This window comes from Stegostoma tigrinum, chromosome 3 (assembly GCF_030684315.1).
Source record: "Stegostoma tigrinum isolate sSteTig4 chromosome 3, sSteTig4.hap1, whole genome shotgun sequence".
NCBI lineage: Eukaryota > Metazoa > Chordata > Chondrichthyes > Orectolobiformes > Stegostomatidae > Stegostoma > Stegostoma tigrinum.
In genome coordinates this window covers 73,060,867-73,076,727 of record NC_081356.1, presented here as the reverse complement: position 1 = coordinate 73,076,727, position 15,861 = coordinate 73,060,867, and positions in this window count along the sequence as shown.

The following is a 15,861-nucleotide window of genomic DNA, read 5'->3' as shown; positions in this document are numbered from 1 at the left end:
GAGCACAAGAGCAGTCCAGGCTTTCTCATGCAAGGATCAGGATTCACTACACAGTGAGGAGTGGGATCTTGGGCTCCTCACTCTGCCCTGCTATGAGCTGTGTTTTTCTGAAGGACTCAATGAGGTGAAAGTGGATAGCCCAGCTGTTATTGCTGGTTACAGTGAAAGATAACGTAGTGAGGTGTTCTGAGATAATGAGTATGGTTCATGATGGGGAGTTTTGGGTGGAGGCAGGTGGGGAGTGAGACCAAATGGTGATGCTATGCCAAATAATAGTGAGAGTGACTGAGTATCCACATTAGTGGGAGAGATAGAATGCAGTTGCACAGATAGAATGAGTGTGAGGTTGCAGACAGAAGAGTGTGACACTTTTCCTGGCACAGCAGAGAGGTTAATAACCTCCTTCTGATAGTGCTGGCCCATTTTCAATTCCACAGATATAGCACTGCCCTGCATAATGGCCTCAGTCCAGTCTGCCTAGAAGCTATAGTTCTAACGTCCTCTGTCACCCCCTCCAGGAAAAGGATGCTTCTCCTTTACACCATCCAATCCATCGGGGTCTCCAAATTTCTAGTGGTGAATCTTGGTGCCAAACTCTCCTTTTCCGCCATGTTCCGATTCTGTCCATCAATAAGCAGAGCAGCTTCAGAAAGCCAGTGCCAGTCCAGTTACATAGAAGCCTTTAAAGGTGGCATAGATGCAACGGATGCTGACCCTGCGACTGATATCTGGTGAGTGGCAGGTTGTTCTCAGAATAGGCTTACAGTAATAATCCCAACTATTTCTACATAACTCAGGCTTAGCCAAAAAGTAAAGATTCAGCGCTTAGTATAGAAGTCAGGTGTTTTTTTAAAAACATGGAACAATTATTGGAATTCGTTGTTAAACATTATTAGCGTCTTATTTAATTTCAGTAAGGTCACAGCTCCTTATTAAAAAGACTCTTGTCACACCTGAAAATGCAATAAAAGATCTTTTGCTAAAAATTCTACCTAAGTTTCTGATATGCTTTGAAGAAGGACATTCTCTCCACCATAGTCATTTTTGGCTGAAAAGACAAACTTTTTTTAGAATGAAACTTAAGACATGATTTGCATCTAAATTCATTATACCTCAAAGTATCCTTCACAGTGGAGTAATAAATATCACATCCAAATCTGAACTATTCAATATATAACATTCAAACATAATCTAATGACAGGTAAAGGACATCTACCCTATGCAATCTATAATTGTAATACTTAAGTATCCCCAAACTTACTATCTCAATCAGAAATTTAAAGATTTCTAATAGCAGTTTCAATGATCAGTTTTAATCAATATCTTGAAATTACTTAACAAATAAGTGAAAATAGCCATGTAGTATAATAGATATGTAATGAAAAATATAGTTGTGCCTTTTTTCTAGTAGTACTTGATTACGTCCTGCAGTTCATTTTTCTACTACATTTTATTTATCCTTTCTCTTCTGTATTTTGCCCTTTTGCTTCTTCCTCCTTCTCTATTGCTTCATTGTACAACTATTCCTTACCTGGTACGATATCCGAGAGTATCTCACACATAGATTTTGAATACTGTTCATCCTTAGATAAAGCATTGTATAGTGATTCAGAAAATTATTTTGTAGTATCAGCCAATGAACAACCAAATCATTGATTTCTTTCATTATCCCTGTTAGAAATTAAAGGAATGCCTAAATAGTTTGTAACATTAATTATCCCACAAGATCCAGCTGATCAATTCAGGGTTTTGTCCCTTTCACTTAAAATCACGTGTTTCATAAATCATGGTTTTTTTAAATAGTGTCTTTGTTTGATTATGGCTAAACTTTCAATTAAATAATCCTTCAAATGCTATTCTTGGAATGATCTTTCTTCCCACTAGAGCTTACAAGCTGCAACATCATGCTCATATTTCACTTTATTTTGAGCAGTCATAAAACAGCATTGACAGCATCCAGGAAGCGATATATACACAAGCTGAACTGTACTGACCTCTCAACTGAATAGCATTCATCAGGCAAATGCGGTAGGAAAATAAAAAAAAAATGTAGGGGAAAAAGCTGTCTGCTGATGTGAAAGAACTTTCCTCTATTGATGTCTATATATACTGTTGTGCTTGTTGCCTTGATGATTGCATTCTTCCATGCTTGTAAGTCTTGTCCTGACCTTAAAGGTTTGGATTGATAGGACCAAGACCTCTAATACCATTTGTCAATGCACTGACTTAAACATTTAAAACCATAATCAATTATTGCTGACAGGTTTCTGATGGAACAGGTGGTATTCAGTAGTGTCTTGAATCTGGCACAATCCTTGGTGTTGTAATTCATGTGGAATCTTCAACAATTCACTGATTTTCACAATGTAATAAAATAGCTGATATTTGGTCTTCTATGCACAAGACAAGACCACATTATAATATTCTCTTGGTCAGGTAAATCTGGCACTGTTATTAATATATATTTGTCTTGATGCTTTATGATGAAAAAAAAAGTTTGTGCATTGCAAACAAAAGGATGTCCCAAAATAAATGAGGCAAAAACAATTTAAAGTTTTATTTTTAGAGTCAGCTGTGATGCCTCAGTAGAGAAGCTCACGAGAAATTAAGCCCCACTAGTCTTGGAGTTGTCACAGATGTTACACATTTTAAAAAGTATAAAGAATTCCCAAGGTCTTTTAGACCTAGACTAACAGATATCACAGGCCATGTTTTTGTACTTAACAAGAACTGCTATTTATTATAAATAGGTAAAGTCTAGCTACAGGTAAATAATGATATAGCATTGGCATACAAATTTACTACTTAAAACTCTGATCCCTTGTAAATTCCATTTCTGCACACACAGACAGACAGAGATAACAAAAAAGTACAGGTGTAATGGACAGAGAGAAAGACTTAGAAAGCAGTTCAATAATCATAGCGGCTTAAAAATTAATAATAATTAAAATTAAATATGCTGCTCCTTGATTCTTTTTCTGATACTTTCAGTTGTCTGCAAAAGGTAAAGGCAACTCATTCAGAGTTAACAAGGTGTAGAGCTGGGTGAAAACAGCAAGCCAAGCAGCTTCAGAGGAGCAGGAAAGCTAGCATTTCAGGTCTAGGTCTCTGACCTGAAACAAAGACCTAAGAATGCTGGAAATCTGAAATAAAAACAAAAATTGCTGGAGAAACTTAGCAGGCATGGAAGCATCTATGGATAAGAAAACCAAGTTAATAGTTTGAGTCCTGTGACCCTTTAATAAATCCAATGAGTCCAGTGGACTCACAAGATTAGCTCTGCTTTCTCTCCACAGATTCTGTCAGACCTGCTGAGTTTCTCCAGCAATTCCTGTTTTTGTTAAAGTCTCTGACTTACTGGCCAAGATCCACAACTTACAGCAAGTACAGAGGGCAAAATAGATTAGCTTTCTTCAGGCTTTAGATACATTTTAAGAACAGAGCAGGTTCTTCTCTACCAAACATCTGAAGGCCTTTCCCCAAACATTCACACTCCCAAGATGTCAGCTACCTGCAAACCAGTCACATAATTGTTGCCAGGTTGGAGGTCTTTGTCATGGAAAACCAGTCAGTCTTCACGCTGAAAATATTTGTAGCCATGCTTTGTTGTGCTTCCTCAGACAGTAATTTGCCATGCAATACCCCAGGGTCAATGGTATTTTTGTTCATCACCTAAGATAGTTATTAAACAAAAATATCCATTAAGTGGAGTCTCACATCAGGAAATAACAATAAGCAGTTGTTGGTTGTACAAAGTCCTATAGGTGGAATCGTTTAGTGAGAAGAGTAAAATGAAAAGTTAAGAGTTGATTGTAATGGAAGTAGAAGATAGTATTTGTGGGGCCTACTGCTGATTGATGAAGATAGTGATGAAAGAATATAAATTGACAAGAAAACTGGCAGAAAGGGGTAGAGGTTTGCTGCCAGGAGCTTTGATTAGATTAGATTGCCTACAGTGTGGAAACAGGCCCTTTGGCCCAACAAGTCCACACTGCCCCTTGAAGCTTCCCACCCAGACCCATCCCCCTATAACCCACACACACCTGAACACTATGGGCAATTTAGCATGGCCAATCCACTTAGCCTGCACATCTTTGGACTGTGGGAAGAAACCGGAGCACCTGGAGGAAACCCACGCAGACACAGCGAGAATGTGCAAACTCCACACAGACAGTCGCCTGAGGCTGGAATCGAACCCAGGTCCCTGGTGCTGTGAGGCTGCAGTGCTAACCACTGAGCCACCGTGCCGCCCCAAATTTTGGAGGAAGGAACAAATGATTAGCTGTATTTACGATTGCTACACCACTCAAATAATTGTGCACATGTTCACTTCTCTGTATATTTGTATAAACTACTGAAAATCCTGCTGTGCCTCCATCAGCATGAAAATGTCCCTCTGAGCTAGTGGCAAATCTGAAATTACAAGACTTTGTTGAGCTGAGTTATAACACTGGTACATCAGCCTCTATAGTTCCCTGGACTCATGTCTTCTGCAGAGTTTTTCAACATATTGTCGATTATCTAATGTATCATAAATGCGAAAGATAATTCTTACAGTGAAAACTTCCTAAAATTGCTATTCTACACCTTGCACTTTATAATTCATTCATTTATTCAAAAGCAACTTCAATTCTGCTATATTCACAGACTTTTTTATGCTTCCTTATATCGAAACAATCAGATTGTGACTGATAATTTCTTCCTTGCAGCCAGCCAGGAAATTTAATTTCATACCTCACAGCACCAGGGACCCGGATTCGATTCCAGTCTTGCGCGACTGTCTGTGCGGAGTTTGCACATTCTCCCTGTGTCTGCGTGGGTTTTCTCTGGCTGCTCTGGTTTCCTCCCACAGTCCAGAGATGTGCAGATTAGGTGGAGTGGCTATGCTAAATTGCCCAGAGTGTTCAGAGATGTGTAGATTGGGTGGTTCACAGGGGGATGCATCTGGATGGGATGGTCTAAGGTTCGGTGTGGATTTGTTGTGCCAAAGGGCCTGTTTCCACACTGATCAATATGTTTGTGCTCCATAGCAAACAAGGGGGAACATCCTCATCATTAATTAACATGATGTGCATATAAACTATTTTACAACTGATGGCAAGAAGTGTTGACTGTAGCAATAAATTATTCGCCTTAGAGAAGTCAAAGTGACAGTGTTGTCTCTAACACACAGCTCTTGGGATACAGGACACTAGCTAGAAATGTGAAATCAGTATTTGTTCAATAGGTTTAAGCTTACTTTAAAAACATGAAATCTGGCTTTCTATAAGATATGTCTGAGCTATACAGGCTGTTCTATTGACTAGGCCAGAAAGTTATGCCCCTTTGGCAAATTAGGGAAACCTACAATGATTTCTCATAATTGGATTTGGCTACAGCAACACAACATTGTCACTCTGCCAGTAATTTCTGAAAACACATCTCACGGATAGTATTATCCAGTAATGGCAACGACTTTAATTTCAGGGATTGCAAATCTGAAAACAATGAACGATGAAAACTTAACATGATTTATGTTTTATTTCTTTTCAAATGTGGGGTGGAATGTATCAGAGTCTGAGTGACATGTCTTATGCTGAAATTTGTGGAAGAATTAAACAAGAATTCCAACGAGTCCCATTTCTATGTTGGGAGTATCTTACTCTATATTTTATGCTTTCCATAAGCAGCATGCCAAGATTTTCAGTAAGCTGGTGGCATGTTGCCAATTAACTGTGATTATAGCTTGTTAAACACCCTGTTCATGGCCCAGATTGCCTCATTAGAATACAGCTTTCTATCTCACGAAACTCACATAGAAGCTAGAGTGAAAAAGTCTCGACCTGAAAACCAGAGCAGATACCTGGTGAATTTGCTTGCTCTGACTGATATCCATGTTGAACGCTGGGCACCAGCAACCCAGAGCATGCTCCATGGCCACTGGCCTCACACACTCCATATTGACAGACGTTGGCATCTCACACGCACTACCTTCCAAGAACGCCTATGACACAACTCTGACCAGCTTGCAAGACACTTCTGAACCATCAACACTGCATGCCAGGCTGCAACTATCATTGAGGTGTTGTAACAAGGACACTGTGCACTCAGGGATGCGCACCACGCTCATGAACTGGTCTTAGCTGTATCTCAAGGCTCATTATTTGCTACCATAGAGCTCATGCACTCTAAGTCTTTATTCATTCACAGGGTGAGGGTGTCCCTGGCCAGGCAGCATTTATTGCCCATCCCTAATTGCCCAGAGGGCAGTTCAGAGCCAACCGCATTGCAGTGGGTCTGGAGTCACAAGTAGGCAAGACCAGGTAAGGATGGCAGTTTCCTTCTCTAAGGGGCATAAGTGAACCAGATGGGTTTTCTCGACAACCAATTCACAATTATCATAAGATACTGAAATCTAAATTTTTATTGAATTCAAATTCCACCATTTGCCATGGCAGTATTCGAATCAGGGCCCCCTGAACATTACCTGGGTCTCTGGATTAACGGTCCAGCGATAACACCACTAGGCCATTGCCTCCTCATGCTCATAGCACTTCATCCCATCAACCAACAATACTAGGCTTATAATAATTCTTTAAATTAGAAACAGGCCCTTTGGCCAACAAGTCCACACTGCCCCTTGAAGCATCCCACCCACACCCATCCCAATATAACCCACACACCCCTGAACACTACGGGCAATTTAGGATGGCATGCCCTCATCTTGCCAGTTAGCACTGACAGAAAGGAAGGAATATTCTCATAACTGCCTTTAATCAAATCTTCAGTCAGTGGCTCACTAAACAATAAGTCAAGGGCAGCCACTGATACCAGTACAGAGGTTTGGATGGGGCAGGTAGTTAATAAGGCAAGTTTGGTTAGATATGACGAAAATGTCTCATGGAGAAAATTCCTCCAAAATCCTTGAAGCAATTTGAACTTAGCCAAAAAGACATAAGATTCAGCATTTGGAACCCGTGTGAATGATGAAGTTTTGATCCAGATAGCTGTAAAAAAAGCAGCTTATATACAAGACCAGGCAGTTTCTAAAATAAATTCTGTGAAGAGAGAAACAGCGTTAACTTTTGGATTTGTTATCTTTCATTAGAAATGGGAATGTTAAATATGCAACAACAAGGAGTGGGTAGGTCAAGGACAAAAAGATCAGTGATAGGGTGGAAGAACAGAAAGATTGAATGTCAAAAATGTTATTCAAGGGTGTTGCTACAAGCACCCCCACATGAGTCTGAGCTATGGCTCACTTTTTGCAACATGTGTCAAACATTTCTTATTATAGTCCTGTTCAAACCCCCTCCCTCAATGTCTTCCAAGTATATTGCTGATTCTAGCAGTGTCATGTCATGTGATCCCCTTGAATTAGAAATCTTTATCAATTTTTCTTTCAATCTCCACCTATGTCTCAGTTTCATACTGTCCATCTCTACATTATTCCTTCCCTTCTTCAGCTTCTTTATCTCCATTCCTGAAGATAGAATGCCAACTAATATTTATTTTCAGCCCATTCGTTTCCACAGTAGCCTCACCTCACTGCCCGAGAATGATTCCATCCCATTCTCTGAGTTCCCCCATCTCCGTCTCATCTGTTCTGATTATGCAACCTTCCACAACTTTGCTTCTAAAATGTCTTCTTTTTACCTCAAGCAAGGGGATAACTGATCCTACAGAAGTTGTCAGGGCCTTCAATCATATTTTCTGCATTTCTGTTCTCATCCTTTCCACACCCTGCTAGAACTATGATGGGATTCACTTTGTGCTCTCATTTCACCTCACCAAGATCTGCTTTTGATGAGTCATTTTCCACCATTTCCGTCATCTTCTTCAGATGTCATCATCAAACATGTCTTCCCCACTCCAACCCTTTTACGATTCCTGGGGAGCATTTCCCTTTACAACACCATGATACACTCTTCAGTTACCCCAAACATCTCATCCCTTTCCTGCAGTACATTTTCACATAAAGGCAGGGGAAATACTAATAGGTGGCATGTGGCCACAGTGGTTAGCACTGCTGCCTTACAGTGCCAAGGACGTGGGTTCGATTCCAGTCTTGGGTGACTATCTGCGTGGACTTTGCACATTCTCCACATGTCTGCCCGGGTTTCCTCCGGGTGCTCCAGTTTCCTCTCACAGTCCAGAGATGCACAGGTTAGGTGTATTGGCCATGCTAAATTGCCCACAGTGTCCAGGGTTGTGCAGGCTAGATGGATTAACCATGGGAAATGCAGGGTTACAGAGTAAGAGGGCGGTTCTGGGTGGGATACTATTTGGAGGGTCAACATGACTCAATGGGCTGAATGGCCGCTTCCATACTATAGGGAATCAATCAAGGTGACCTTTGCTCCCCTAATATGGTTTAGTGGTTAGCACTGCTGCCTCTCAACACTAAGGACCAGGGTTCAATTCTACCCTCAGGCAACTGTCTGTGTGGAGTTTGCACATTCTCCCCGTGTCTGCATAGGTTTCCTCTGTGTGCTCTGGTTTCCTCCCACAACCTAAAGATGTGCAGGGTAGGTGGATTGTCCATGCTAAATAGCCTGTGGTATTCAGGGATGTGTAGATTAGGTGGGTTATAGGGAGATGTGTCTGGGGGAATGCACCAAGTGTTGGGGTGGAATTGATGGGCCGAAGAGCCCTTTCCACAGTGTCGGGATTCTATGAATACCTTTTTTCTCTCCTTACTTACCCGAAGCTCTAAACACTCCTCATACATAAATCATCGAGTTACACGGGCTTAATTCAATCTACTCTATATTCACTGTTTATTCTGATCTCCTCTACACTGGGGAAAACACTTAGGTGACTCTTCTGCAAAAAAACTTCATTCCATCTGTCTGCATCATTTGGTCTGGTATTTTAATTCTCTCCCTACACTCTCACTGAGATTTCCAACATTCCACTGTTCCACTGAGGTTCACATAACCTTCAAGTTGGCACTTTACAGGTTTCTGTATTCAGCATTGTGTTCAACAATTTCAGGCCATAAACCTGTTTTGTTTTCTTTTCTTTGATTCTTTTCTTTTTCAATCAACAACATATCTGCCTTTGGAATGCAGAGATAGCAGGAACTGCAGATGCTGGAGAACCTGAGATAACAAGGTGCAGAGCTGGATGAATGCAGCAGGGCAAGCAGCATCAGAGGAGCAGGAATGCTAACATTTCGGGCCGAGAATGCCTTTTGTTTCTTTTCTTGTGCCATCTCTATTCTCTTTGACCCTTGAGGAATTAATTTTCTGTCATTCCATTTCTCCTGAATTCCACTCAATCACAGACTTTCTTCTTGCTCTTGCTCCAAACCTATCATATTTCTAACTTTACTATAACAAGGTGTAGAGTTGGATGAACACAGCAGGATCTTGACCCTCAAGAAAGTTCTTGACACAAAACATCAGCCTTCCTGCTCCTCTGGTGCTGCTCGGCCTGCTGTGTTCATCCAACCCCACACCTTGCTATCTCAGGCTCCAGCATTGGCAGTTCCTATTATCTCTGATATTTCTAATTTTTCCCAGTTCCGATGAAAGGTTCTGAAACATAAACTGGGCTTACTCTCAGCCAAGGTGTTGCCTGATCTATTGAGTTTCTGCCAGCATTTTCTGTTTTTATATCAGGTTTTCAGCATCTGCAGGATTTTTCTTCTAAAACTTAATTATTAAAAACAGCCAAGCATTTTCTGTTGGCCCAGACTGGGAAACAATATGGAATTTCTTGCTTTGTGCTCCCAGAGTTTGCATTTTCAAAGAATTCGGTAATCAGTATCGACAAAAGGATTGTCATTTCTGTAGGCCTGTTTTGAGCTAGCAATGAAGTAGAGATTCTTTGGGGAGACACCAGGAGGAGAACATAAAAGCAGGAGTGGGCCATTCATCTTTTCTAACAAGTTCCACCTTTCTACATCATATTTGATCAACTACCTCAATGCCATATTCCTACATTAATCCCATAGCCCTTCATGTCAATAGTAGCTCTAAATCTACAAATCTCTGTCTTGGACTTACTTAATGGCAGAGCTTCTCTAAGAGAATGCCTGCTTTCTCTGGTCCCAGAAAATAACAAAATAAGTGAAAAGCTTATTTGCCTTTCTTATAGCTGTTACTGGTTAGGCTGCCCACCACCCAATCAGAGTGAATGAAGAGCACACAGTGCATAGTTCTCTCATTTGGATTTCACATGAATACGAAGTTAGCAGATTAGCAGAAACAAGTGGGCATGTTGTTCCCCACACTGCACTTCCTATTAAAGATCTAGTCAACTTTGACTCCATTTCCTCTTTGTCCTCCTGAAGATACTGCTTGCCAATACTCAGCACATCTACTAATGAAACACAATGTGGGAGCAAATTACTGGAATCTGTCCTGAAAGGTCTGATAAAAAGTCATCTAAAAACTCGAAAAGTTAGCTTGCTCTCTCTCCACAGATGTTGCCTGACCCGCTGTAATATCCAGGAGTTTTGGTTTTCAGTGCTAGTAAAACACCTTGCCTTCATCAAAAGTAACCAATTTTTTTGGTGACTACTAGTATTATTCTATTATTTCAGTCTGTGTTTACCAAGAGATCTTGGGATGTAGGTTCATAATTCCTTGAAAGTGGAGTTGCAATGTAGACAGGATAGTGAAGGAGGCATTTTGTACGCTTGCCTTTATTGGTCAGTGTATTGAGCACAGGGATTGGGAGGTCATGTTGCAGCCATATAGGGCATTGGTTAGGCCTGTTTTGGAATCCTGCATTTGGTTCTGGTGCCCCTGCTATAGGAAAGATGTTGTGAAACTTGAAAGTCTACAGAAAATATTCACAAGGATGTTGCTTGGGTTTGGAGTGTGTGAGCTATAGAGAAAGGCTGAATAGAAATGTCCTACCAGTTTTATTTGTGGAGATTCAGTAGAAATATTTTTAATCATAGAATCATACAGTACAGTAGAGGCCTGTCAGCCTAGCAGTCTCTACAACCTAAGTAAAATAAGTAATGACTTCTTCATATACAAGCACATTGTTTCATCCATCAGTATCAAATAATATCTTCCAGGAATTGGTAACTAACCCAAACCTTCTTGTGTGGCATGTCCAAATACTTCCAATTGCCTGAGGAGCCAGAAAGGCAACAAAGATCCAGGAAAATCTCTAAGAGTAGACAGAAGTTCTCTCACAATCCTCATAATTACTGATTTTGAGAGCTAGGCTCAAATTTAATGGTGAACAATGGCTCAGCCTTGGCACGTTATGGAGTTAAGAAACAGTAGTGATCAAATTCTAATAAAAATTCCAAATGATAGTCGGTAGTTTCAAAGTGGGCAATGCAGGTTTCTCTCAGAGTGATGCTACATCTGTCCAATATGGCCACCTCTTTACAAGTTGCAAATGCTGCTCAGGAGCCACCACAGTGATCCAAAGTGTTGGCAATAATTGCAGGAGTTAACTTACAAGCCAGCACAAAGAAGTGAAGAACCATAATCATATCAAGAAGACTTTGTTGAGGAGAACTGGACTGCTGAAAAACTTAATCAAGCATTAGTCTAGCATTTTTTAATAAACACCAGACCAAACAGGCAATAAGACGCACATAACATGGATTTTGAGCACTGAGAACCAACAAGATCAAATACTAAATAGAACATTCACCTTGATTTATGAGTTGTGCAAAAATGGATCTGAAATCACTCGGAACCATTTGCCAAAATCCTTTCTGTGTCCTTCTCAAAAATTTCACATCTGAACATGTGATGCCCAGAATTGAAAAAGTAATCCAATGGGGGCTGGCAAGCATTTTATAGAGATTCACTACTATTTCCTTGTTTTTAAGCCCAGTGTCTCTACATATGAATCTCAAGGTCCCATGGGCATTATTAACTAATTTCTTGATCTACTGTACCATCTTCAATAATTTGTGCTCATATACCCCAGGTCTCTCTGCTACTTCATCTGTTTTAGAATGGCTCTTTTTTATTTTGTATTGCCTATCCCCCTTTTTCCAATTAAGACTGATCATTTCATACTTCATCGTATTATTTTTCTGCAAAAATATATCTGCCTATTCCATTGGCCTGTCGTAATGTCCTTTTAAAGTCTAGCATTATTCTCCCCACGGTTCATAATACCTTCACAATGCACGTTTTTGTAAATTTTGAAATTTTGCTGCACCCAATCTTAGTCATGAATAGAAAACATGAAAAGCTGTGGTTCAAAAACACCTCCTGGGCAACTCCACCATATATCTCCTTCCAGTCTAATAATCAATCATTTTCCACTACTATCTGCTTCCTGGCACTAAACAAACACCCATCCAGCCATTGTCCCAAAAAGAATGCAAGCACAGCTATATGAACAGCCAAAAACTAATTTTATAGTTTCTTCCAGTGGCTATACCATAAAAAGGATGGCAATGGATTTGTTGACTCCTTACCAGCTTGTTGGAAGATGACATCACCTAATCCTTTCCTCCTAGAACTGTATTTTCATTTCTTATCAAATGCATATCTATTGAAAGTCGTGTTTACATCTGCATACATCACATTCTCAGCTCGTGCACTCCAAATCCTTACTATTCACTGCCTACCAAAGATTTTTCCGTGTATTATTTTTAGATTAGATTCCCTACAGTGTGGAAACAGGCCCTTCGACCCAACAAGTCCATACCACCCTTGATATATCCCACCCAGACCCATCCCCCTATCACCCACACACCCCTGAACACTACGGGCAATTTAGCATGGCCAATCCACCTAGCCTGCACATCTTTGGACTGTGGGAGGAAACCGGAGCACCCAGAGGAAACCCACGCAGACACAGCGAGAATGCGCAAACTCCACACAGACAGTCGCCTGAGGCTGGAATCACACCTGGGTCCCTGGCACTGTGAGGCTGCAGTGCTAACCACTGAGCTACCGTGCCACCCCAATTACCTTAAATTACTTTAAATCAGCGTCCTTTGGTCCATCAATAAGGACAAGTTTCTTTTTGTCAGCTCTGTCAAGTCCAGACCACTCATGCTATTGATTTTCTTTAAAAAGAGAACAACTGCAGATTTTCCAATCCAATTAAGTACTTTAAATCCCTTAAAACCATTCTCCTAAATATCTTTTTGCCATCTTTTTCATATTTTTCCTAAACTGTGATATCTAAAGTTGGATACAATAATTCAGTTGAAACCAAAGGGTGTGTACAAACTTTCCTTGGTTTTATAATCTATGCCTGGATTTTTAAAGCAAGGGCTCTGTATAGTTATAGGTGTTCATAACATCATAAGACCAGAAGATATAGGAGCAGAATTAGGACATTCAGCCCATAAAGGCTGCTTCGCTTTCGATCATGGTTGATATGTTTCTCAAAACCATTCTTCTGCTTTCTCCCCGTAACCCGCAATCCCCTTTCTAATCAAGAACCTATCGATCTGTTTATTAAATACACTCAATGAATTGCCTCCACGGCCTTCTTCAATAAATTTTGCAGATTCACCCACTTCTGGCTGAAGAAATTCCTCCTCATCTCAGTTCTAAAGATCGACCCTTTATTATGAGGCTGTGCACTCGGGTCCTGCCTGTCCTGCTAATGGAAACACTTTCACCATGTCCACTGTATCCAGACTGCTCTGTATTCTGTTTGTTCCAATGAGATCCTTCGTCATCCTTCTAAACTTCATCGAGTACAGGCTCAGAGTATGCAACCACTCTCACATGACAAGACCTTCATTCTTGGAAGTATTCTTGTGAATCTCCACTGGGCCCCCTCCAATGCCAGCATATTGTTCCTCAGATATGGGTACCAATATTTTCACAATAATCCAGATGTCGTCAGACCAGAGCTTTGTACAACCCCAGCAGCACATTTCTGCTCTTGTATTCTAGCCATCTCAAAATGAATTCTAACACTGCATTTGCCTTCCTTATTGCCCATTGAACCAGTATGGCAATGGTAAGAGAATCCTGATCTAGGCCTCCTGAGACCATTTGTGTTTCAGATTTCCAAAGCCTTCCGCGTTTAGAAAATAGTCTAGGCCTTATTTTTACCTTTCAAAGTGCATAACCTCACACTTTCCCAAATTAAATACCAAATGCCACTTCTTTGTTCACTCGCCTAGCCTGTCCACATACTACTGCAGCCTCCCTGCCTACAAGAAATAATCTGTCCCTCCACCAACCTTTATATCTTCTGCAAACTCCCTTCATCCAGATCATTAATGTATGATGTGAAGCGTTATGGCCCAAACACTAACCCCTGTAGAGCTCGGCTAATGACTGGCTGCCACCGTGAAAAAAGTCCCTTATCCTCACTTTCTGCCTTCTGCCATTCAGCCAATACTCCACCCATAACAGATCCTTGCCCCTAACACCATAGGCTCTTATCTTATTTTGCAGCCTCCTGTGTGGTGCCTTGTCAAAGGCCTTCTGGAAACCAAATATATCATGCCCCCGGATCTCCTTTGTCTAACTTGATGCCTCCTCAAAACATTCTAACAGATTTTTCTGCCATGTCAAGGGATGGGTCTTTGTTGAAGAATCATCAACTCAGGGCCTTCTTGTGATGTCAAGGTATGATTTCATTTTTATCTCTCTCCCCCTAGTGATCTCAGTCTGCTTCGCGATGATCCTGACTTCCTGCACATACCTCCCTACTTCTTCACCATAACGTACTATGTACTCTCCTGTTCTGCTTCATGGTGGCTCTGAATACTATGCACCCCTTCCAAAACATTTCACAGTGATTGTAACCGAAACACTAACCTCCATCCAATCAGGCCTGCTTTACGAAGCTCGTGACCTACTGTGCACTCCTCCCAGTTTATTTCACAGTGATCTTGATATGGTTTACACTTCATTGAATTTCCAGTGTTTAGACTCTATCTTCAGTAGCTGTCAACCAGTTGGAAGACTGGCAGCTTCTCAGTCACAATTATGTCATTGGTAACAGTGCTTATTGCTGGGATTGTCCCAAGAATGGAGCTATATTGTGGATGTGCAGTAGATAAGTGGTGTTTGGTTTAATAGGACAAGTCCACTTGACAGAACCATTGAAGGGACAGTGTGGTGCAGGGGTGGTAGTTTCTACAGAAGTTCGCCCCTCCTTTAACAAGACTTCACAGGCTGGCTATCAAGTTTTATTGGTTGTCCACCCATTTGGTGAGAGACCTCCTCACCCTTGGCATAATACAAATAACAGCAGGAAGAGACCGTCATAAGTGTTGATGAATTAGCCATTTACAGGCCTCAATTGGCCTCTGGGAAGTAAATCCATCCTCAACCTTCCCCATGACTATTTTGTCTCTTGATTCTACGCCCCTCTGTTCATTAATGATGTCATTAATTCAGCAGTTGGAAATTATCTTAATTCAGAAGGTCACAGATGCAGAATTAATTTGGTTCGAGGTAAGAAATAGGATCAATAAGCTGTCACTCACATGATTATTTCACAGGTTCCTTAACAGTAGTTAGATACTAGGAAACAGGAAGGATAAGGGGGCATGAAAGAAAGGTATTTCAATATTCATGTAATTTTAATCCAAATGTTGATTGGGTGAGTCAGATTGACAGCGTTAGCCTGATAGTTGAATTCATGGAGTGCTTTGCGGACAATTCCTTAGAGTCATAGATTCTAGCATCAACCAGAGAAGAGGCTATTCTAGACCTGGAAATATACAATAAGACAGGATGAACAATTCTTATCATGGTAAGGAAGCCTCTGAGTGACATGGATCATAAAATGACAAAATGTCACATTCAGTTTGAGTTTAAGACTACTTCAAAAACAACATGATTACTCATCTTTATGGAACTTTAATTTGAAATGCTAAGTCAATTTCTAACATCTTGAAACCTAATGTGGTTTGATATAGCACAGGTGATCTTTGAAGAGAAAACATTAGTATTACATCACCTC